We start from the raw sequence: 9261 nt of genomic DNA, 5'->3' as shown, positions 1-9261 counted from the left end.
ACCAAATTAACCTCACTGCTAACATGGGCAACCTCCTGCCCTTATCCCATTATCTTCCTTGGTGACCTCAACCTACCTCACATCAACTGGACCTTAAATGAATGCAGCACGGAACCAATCCACACTAACTTATACAATACCGTCACCAGCCTGGGACTTGACCAATTGGTATCAAACAATACTAGACTCAACAGCTGTCTTGACCTCATATTCTGTAATAAAGAAAGCACAATCTATTGTCCGCATGTAAAAGAACCCTTTTCCAACAGTGATCATACTATGATTAACTTCAATCTCAATCTACACCAGGATAACATTCACCTGTATAACGTGTCACCTAAGTACAATTTCAGGAAAGCCAACTATGAACTCATAGATGCCAATCTCTAATTCTTGACTGGCAAACTTTATTTTCTAACTGCAACACTATTGATGATGTCTACAATACATTCTTACTCCAAGTTAAAAGACTTATCAGACTACATGTACCACCAACTTCAACCAGAAGTAAAATAAAAAATAACTTACCTGTCTCAATAAGGAAACTACAAACCAAAAAAATATCTCTCTGGCATAAAAATAAAAAAGGCTGAGTCTATGGAGAGGGGTGGCATACAAATCTAATAAATAAATAAATGAGTAAATAAATAAATAAATAAATAAATATCAACTTCAAAAGCCGCTACAAAAGCACATGCCATCAAATAAAAACAGAATGTCTCAACTATCACAGCAAACAAGAGGAAAATCTCCTTCGCACCAAATCTAACTGAGCCTTCTACAATTTTGTCAACAACAAACTCAAAGACTCTAGACCTATTCCACCTCTCATTGGACCCAACAACAAAGAATACCATGATGATCCATCCAAAGATAACCTCTTCAACTCTTTCTTTGGCTCTGTCTTTGTTAACAGTAATGGCTCATCCCCGATCTTCACAAATCACACCTCAAACTCTCTCAACGACCTAACCCAAGTAGACTTCCCTGTAGACCACATTGAAAAAGTAATCCAAGACCTCAAATCTTCTCTATCAGTTGGACCAGATGGTCTTTGCACATACTTCCTAAAAAAACCTTTCTTCTGCTATAGCCGAACCTCTAAGCAGTATCTTTCAAAATTCCTTCAGGACCAGCACACTCCCCAAGCTATGGTCAAAAGCAGTAGTCATGCCCATCTTTAAAAAAGGAGACCCTTCTCTCATTGACAACTACAGACCAATTTTGCTCTGCTGCGTCTCATGTAAAGTCATGGAATCAATTATAAACCAATCAATCACCCTTTACTTAGAATCTAATAACCTACTCTCTAACAAACAAGTTGGATTCAGAAAGACATTATCCTGCAACCTACAACTACTTCACTGCAAAAACATATGGACTACCCACATAGATCAAGGAAAATCCATTGATGCAATTTATATTGACTTTTGCAAAGCCTTCGATTCAGTGGTCCAAGAAAACTCAAATCCTATGGCATCTCAGGAATTTCCACAGCTGGATTACTGCATTCCTGTCAAACAGGCAACAAGTTGTCAAAATTGGAAGTGCCATTTCCACCCCCACCCCCCGTCCCTGTTAAAAGTGGTGTTTTCCAAGGCAGCGTACTAGGACCTACTCTATTATTCTCTGCATCAACGACCTCTGAGATCATATCACAAGCAACTGTGTTCTTTTCGCCGACGATGTAAAACTTTTCAACACCATAGACAACACATCTACTCTCCAAAAGACCTCGACTTTGTCTCACCTGGCAATTTCAAATATCAACTAGCAAATGCTCTACCCTCCACATCGGCAAAAAGAATCCGAAACTCATATATAAACTGAATAAACAAAATCTCACAGACAACCCCCCACTCAGTAAAAGACCTTGGAATACTAATATCAAATGACCTAAGTGCCAAAGCCCACTGCAACAATATCACCAAAAAGGCTTCTAGAGTTGTTAACCTGATCCTATGCAGCTTCTGCTCTGGCAATCTCACACTACTCACCAGAGCCTACAAAACTTTTGCCAGACCCATCCTTGAATACAGTTCATCTGTCTAGAACCTATACCACATCTCAGATATCAACACCCTCGAAAATGTCCAAAGATACTTTACCAGAAGAGCCCTTCACTCCTCCACTCGAAACAGAATACCCTATGAAACTAGACTCACTATCCTGGGTCTAGAAAGCTTAGAACTACAATGCCTAAAACACAATCTAAGTATTGCCCACAAGATCATATGCTGCAACGTTCTACCTGTCAATGACTATTTCAGCTTCAATCGCAACAACACAAGAGCACACAACAGATTCAAACTTAATATTAACCGCTCCAAACTTGACTGTAAAAAATATGACTTCAGCAATCGAGTTGTCGAAGCGTGGAACTCATTACCTGACTCAGTAGTGTCAACCCCTAACCCCCAACATTTTTCCTTAGACAATTCACGATTGACCTCTCCAGGTTCCTAAGAGGTCAGTAAGGGGCGTGCATAAGTGCACTAGTGTGCCTTCCGTCCCCTGTCCAATTGTCTTTCCTTATCTCCTTATCTTTTCTTCCTTTCATAATCCAATAGCAGATATGACTGGAATATGGTTTTTTTTACCCTATTGTAAGCATTCATTCATTTCATTTCATTTATTGGATTTATATGCCGCCCCTCTCCGAAAACTCGGGGCGGCTAACAACAATCATGAACAATGTACAGTAAAAAATCCAATACTAAAAGACTAACTTAAGACCCCTAAATGTATAAAACCAACATACGTACAAACATACCATACATACAGTTGTATCAGCCTAGGGGGAGAAGAAGTCTTAATTCCCCCATGCCTGGCGGCAGAGGTGGGTTTTGAGTAGCTTACGAAAGGCAAGGAGAGTAGGGGCAATTCTAATCTCTGGGGGGAGTTGGTTCCAGAGGGCCGGGGCCGCCACAGAGAAGGCTCTTCTCCTGGGTCCCGCCAAGTGGCATTGTTTCGTTGACGGGACCCGGAGAAGACCCACTCTGTGGGACCTAACTGGCCGCTGGGATTCGTGCGGCAGAAGGCGGTTCCTGAGATAATCTGGTCCGGTGCCATGAAGGGCTTTATAGGTCATAACCAACACTTTGAATTGTGACCGGAAACTGATCGGCAACCAATGCAGACTGCGGAGTGTTGGTGTGACATGGGCATACTTGGGAAAGCCCATGATTGCTCTCGCAGCTGCATTCTGCACGATCTGAAGTTTCCGAACACTTTTCAAAGGTAGCCCCATGTAGAGAGCGTTACAGTAGTCGAGCCTCGAGGTGATGAGGGCATGAGTGACTGTGAGCAGTGACTCCCGGTCCAAATAGGGTCGCAACTGATGCACCAGGCGAACCTGGGCGAACGCCCCCCTCGCCACAGCTGAAAGATGTTTCTCTAATGTGAGCTGTGGATCGAGGAGGACGCCCAAGTTGCGAACCCTCTCTGAGGGGGTCAATGTTTCTCCCCCCAGGGTAATGGACGGACAGATGGAATTGTCCTTGGGAGGCAAGACCCACAGCCACTCCGTCTTGTCTGGATTGAGTTTGAGTTTGTTGACACCCATCCAGGCCCCAACAGCCTCCAGGCACTGGCACATCACTTCCGCTGCTTCGTTGACTGGACATGGGGTGGAGATGTAAAGCTGGGTATCATCGGCGTATTGATGATACCTCACCCCATGCCCTTGGATGATCTCGCCCAGCGGTTTCATGTAGATGTTAAATAGCAGGGGGGAGAGGACCGACCCCTGAGGCACCCCACAAGGGAGAAACCTAGAGGTCGACCTCTGACCCCCCACTAACACCGACTGCGACCGACCAGAGAGGTAGGAGGAGAACCACTGAAGAACAGTGCCTCCCACTCCCAACCCCTCCAGCCGGCGCAGAAGGATACCATGGTCGATGGTATCGAAAGCCGCTGAGAGGTCAAGAAGCACCAGGACAGAGGACAAGCCCCCGTCCCGGGCCCGCCAGAGATCATCCATCAACGCGACCAAAGCAGTTTCCGTGCTGTAACCGGGCCTGAAACCCGACTGCTGGGAACCTAGATAATCGGCTTCTTCCAAGGACCGTTGGAGCTGGAGTGCCACCACCTTCTCGACAACCTTCCCCATGAAGGGAAGGTTGGAGACTGGACGATAGTTGTTGAGTATGGCTGGGTCCAGGGAGGGCTTCTTGAGGAGGGGGCGCACGAGCGCTTATTTATAGAGTGTTGGAAAAACTCCCCTCCCCAAGGAAGCGTTGGTAATCTCCTGGGCCCAGCTCCGTGTCACCTCTCGACTGGCCGAAACCAACCAAGAGGGACACGGATCCAGTGAACAGGTGGCAGAACTCACAGCTCCAATGGCCTTGTCCACTTCATCAGGTGTCACCAAGTCAAACTCCTCCCAGACAGATGGACAAAGACGTTTAGCCCCAGTCACCTCGACTGACTCGTTGTCAGTCGACTCTGTTTTACAATTGGAGTCGAGGTCGGCCCGGATCCGAGCGATTTTATCAGCGAAAAACGTGTTAAAGTCCTCGGCACTACTCTGTAAGGGCTCCCCAACTCCCCCCTGATTAAGAAGGGAGCGGGTTACCCTAAACAGATTGGCCGGGCGGGATTCCGCTGATGCAATCAAGGCGGAATGATACGCGCATCTTGCCACCTTGAGCGCCACTTTGTAAGTCTTAATAAAAGCTCTTACAAGTGTTCGATCGGATTCGGACTTACTCTTCCTCCATCGCTTCTCTAGACGTCTCTTCTGGCGCTTCAACTCCCGGAGCTCCTCGTTGAACCATGGAGCTCTACGGGGTCTAGCGCCACGGAGAGGTCGCAGCGGTGCAATTCGGTCAAGGGCCTCCGCTGCAGCCTTGTTCCAGGCCTCAGCCAGAGACTCTGCCGGACTGCGGACGAGTGTATCTGGAAAAACCCCAAGCGCCTTCTGGAAACCTTCTGGATCCATCAGGCGTCTGGGGCGGAACATCTTAATTGGTTCCGCCTCCCTGCGGGGGAGGATTGGAGCCAGGAAGTCAAGCCGCAGCAGAAAATGGTCTGACCATGACAAAGGCAGCACTTCTAAGCCCCTTAGTCTCAGACCATTACTCAGTTGCTCAGAGAGGAATACCATGTCGGGTGAGTGTCCCCCCTCATGAGTCGGACCCTGAACTACTTGAGTCAGGTCCATGGCTGCCATGGTGGCCATGAACTCCTGTGCCAGTCCAGAGGATTCGCCGAGCGACGGCAGGTTGAGGTCCCCCAAGACAATAAGTCTAGGGAACCCCACCGCCAGCCCGGCTACCTCCTCGAGCAGCACAGGCAGGGCTTGTGCCACGCAGCTGGGAGGCAGGTACGTGAGAAACAAGCCCACCTGAACCCCTAAGTCCAACTTCACCAGGAGGGACTCGCAACCCGCAATCTCCGGAGCAACGAGTCTACGCAGGCAAAGGCTCTCCCTGGCTATAATAGCCACTCCTCCCCCCCTTCCCCGGGATCGAGGTTGGTGCCATATCTGAAACCCGGCTGGGCAAATTTCAGAGAGAGGAACTCCTCCCTCTGGGCCCAGCCAGGTTTCAGTTACACATGCCAGGTCGGCCTCCTCATCCAGGATCAGATCCCGGATGAGGAGAGCTTTATTTACCACCGACCTGGCATTGAGTAGCAGCAACCTGATCCCAGGGCCAGATTTACACTCATCACCAGTATTCTGGGTTGAGCTCACGGAGCCGGAACAAGGGATCATTATTAAGCAACGATCCCTCCTTCCCCTGGAACGGCTAGCTCCGTGGCTCCCGCCATATCTGCCTCTCCCCAGCAGCACTGAGATATCCTGACCCTCTGTCACCCCAGAGATAGCCGCCCCTCCCCCTCCTGCCTCTCCAGCGCCAGGTTGGCCAAGTATATTATTTACATCACTCTCATTCATCTCACCCATACTATGACCCCACCCATCCCACCCGTCCCATCCATACCAGCCAGTTGCAATCATCATTTATGTCACATCATGAACCAACATCAGATCAGAATCAACATTTTAAAAATAAATTCTACAAGAAGAGTAGAAAAAACAATAAAATAATCGAGCAAAGATTTTTATCTGAGGTGCATGAGCCTAGATTTCAAATATGTATTGTGGCTTTCTTTCCGATCTGCCTCTAGACTAATGCAAAGCAGCAGGCAAATATTTGCTTAACAAGAGGATAGAAGGATGGTCATGAATGAGCAGCATTTGGTCCTACTTAACAAATATTTCATTTCTAGTTACTAGATATATAAACAAGCAAATGAAAACATAGACAATTGGAAAGAACAAATAAGGATAAAGAAGAATGCACTATTAAACTTCCTTGGCATATACAACAAACATTACAGTGGAAAACTACAAAAAAGTGCTGAGATCCAAATGTATATAAAATTACATTTTTCATTATCAAAAAGACTGGTTTTCTATCTAAGAAATGTGGGTAATAATCAAGGTCACGTAACAGAGCTTGTTAACTTGTGGTTAGTATTTACTAGGGGAAAACGTCACTGCAGAGAAAAGCTACTCAGGAAGTAAGAGCTGCACATTTTTGCAATTTAAGGCTATATCAGTGGTGGTATAGCTGCGGACTGGTAGCGGCTGCCAGATTTTGCAATTTGCATGTGAGCCCTCTGGTGCCAGTCCTTCGAGTGTGCCATCTTTTTTCTTGATATTTTGGTCTTTTATGCTTCCTACACATGCCCAGAAGCAAAATCTTGTGAAGGAACAGATGATCTTGTGTGTGAAATTGGCAATCTCTCTCACATATGCATCCCTTCTCTAGATTTCAGTGTATTTTTTAACTTCCTGAGCATGCACAGAAGCAAAATCATGCTGGTGACCTGTGCATGTGGATGTGCATAGGTGCGCACGCATGCAAGAATTCTCATGCTGCACACACAGTGCACTGGTAGCAGCAGATAAGAGGAATCCACCCCTGGGCTATACCTGTTGGATGAGGACATGAGGACAAAAAGAAAAATGTCTCCTTCTCCTGCCAGATGTACGGTAACCCTATTTTAGCTTTTTAATCAGAGATTGATTGATTGATTTATTTATTTATTTGTTTGTTTGTTTATTTATTTATTTATTTATTTATTTGATTACAACATGTTAGCAATAGCACTTTTTAACAGAGCCAGCATATTGCCCCCACAATCTGGGTCCTCATTTTACCCACCTTGGAAGGATGGAAGGCTGAGTCAACCTTGCGCCGGTGATGAGATTTGATCTGCAGATCTACTGTCAGCTTCAGTGGCCTGCAGTACAGCACTCTACCTGCTGCGCCACCTTGGCTTGGAGATGGGTTCCTCTAAGTTCCGACTGGTTCACGTGAACCGGTAGCAACACACTGGTGACATCACGATAATTTCCTTATTTTATTTATTTTATTAAATTTATATGCTGCCCAACTCCCAAAGAACTCTGGGTGGAATGATGTCACAGTGCTGGTCTGTGGACACTGCCATCTTTTTTTGGGTATTCTTCTGAGCATTGCAGAACCTGAGTTTCTGGCACTGCATATTTTGTTTTTGACTTTTTGGGGGAGGGGGTGTTTAAAAAAATTGGCACTGTGCATGTGGTGCATCCACTTGATGTGAGAGGAACCAAACCAGCAACGAGGTAAGTTAGAACCCACCCCTGTTTCTAATGTCTAATACTGAGGTTAAACAGAAGAGAAACTAACATATGTATAGATACATTAAATTGGAGAATACCAATTAAAAGTGCTGGAGGTGGAAGACAAAATTCTGCAAAGTATCTCTTTCCATTAAAATAATTGAATTTCTACCTTGAAAGTAGGAATGAATGCATATGAATTGGCTAAGAGTTTTTCCTGCTTATGTTTGTTGCTTCTGTGCAGTATTCTCTGTCTCCATGAATTTTAAAAAAACATATTAAAAAAAGCAAATGACAAAATTTAGTTTAACATGGCATCATTTATTTGATTTCCTCATGATGACCATATTCTCCTGCACACATATAAACTGTGCCTGAGTTCTAGTCAGGAAGAATTCAAGAAATGAAACAAATGTTTTGGGGGATAAAGCAATGAAAGTAGAGAAGGCTATATATGTAGTTTGTATTAAAGTTTGGTTGCATCCTTTCCAAATGGATACTTCAGATGACAACATTGGTTAACCTATCATTCTCTAACATGGCTTATTGCTTTGAAATTCTTGTTATGCATGTAGATCAGTGATGGCAAACCTATGGTACGGGTGCCACAGGTGGCACGCAGAGCCATATCTGCTGGCACATGAGCCGTTACCCTAGCTCAGTTCCAAGGCGCATGTGTGCACCAGTCAGCTGATTTTTGGCTAATAGAGAGGCTCTGAGAGAGCGTTTTTGGCTTCCAGAGAGCTTCCAAGGGGATGGGTTCCCAGAATTTGGGAAACAGGCCATTTCTGGCCTCCAGAAGGCCTCTACTGATGTGTGGAAAGCTGTTTTTGCCCTTTCCCAGGCATTGAATTATGGGTGTGGGCACATGTGCATGCACGATAGTGCGCACGCAAGCTCTTTTGGCACCCGAAGGAAAAAAGGTTCACCATCACTGATGTAGATCATTTTCTAACTATCTGATAGTAACACAGAGAAATCAAGATTCTGTTAACTTAATCTGTATGATTTGATGTCTTGAATTAAAGAAGCTTTCTCAAGGCAGGACCTACCTACAGTTTTTTATTAAATTTATTAAATTTTGGATTCGCCAGGCCCGATTCCCCAATACTTGTCAGACACTCTTCTGGAATATGTTAGGAGGGTTAGATTCTATGTTTGAGAAGCAACATCCATCACTATATGTGGCAATCAACAAATAAAACAAAAAAAATTCCTATGATGAAACTAATAAGTATTTCTGGGAAAAGGAAATCACTCTCTCTAAAAAGTCAATTATAAGCTCCGAGATAACATGCCTTTTAAAGCTTGAGTGCTTTTCCTGAGTTTCTTCATTTACTGTCATAGCTGATTAAAAGATGGATAATTCCACAAAATGCATTTTAAAAATAATAAAGAATAAAATCAGAATGTGTTTATGATCAATTTTGATCAAAATAACTATGATTTGCATAAGTAAACCAATAACAGAATTTCAATGTATGACAGCCATTGACCAGCAGACAAATGCAAAATGAGGAAAGCAAGACAAAAATCTCCTCAAACTCAAACCCACCTCCATAAGGAAATACAGTGGTACCTCACCATACGAACTTAATTGGTTCCAGGAGGAGGTTTGTAAGGTGAAAAGTTCGTAAGAT

Source organism: Erythrolamprus reginae, chromosome 5, assembly GCF_031021105.1.
Source record: "Erythrolamprus reginae isolate rEryReg1 chromosome 5, rEryReg1.hap1, whole genome shotgun sequence".
NCBI classification, from domain to species: Eukaryota; Metazoa; Chordata; class Lepidosauria; order Squamata; family Dipsadidae; genus Erythrolamprus; species Erythrolamprus reginae.
The sequence above is the reverse complement of the archived record's forward strand: the minus strand, read 5'-3'. Positions refer to the sequence as shown.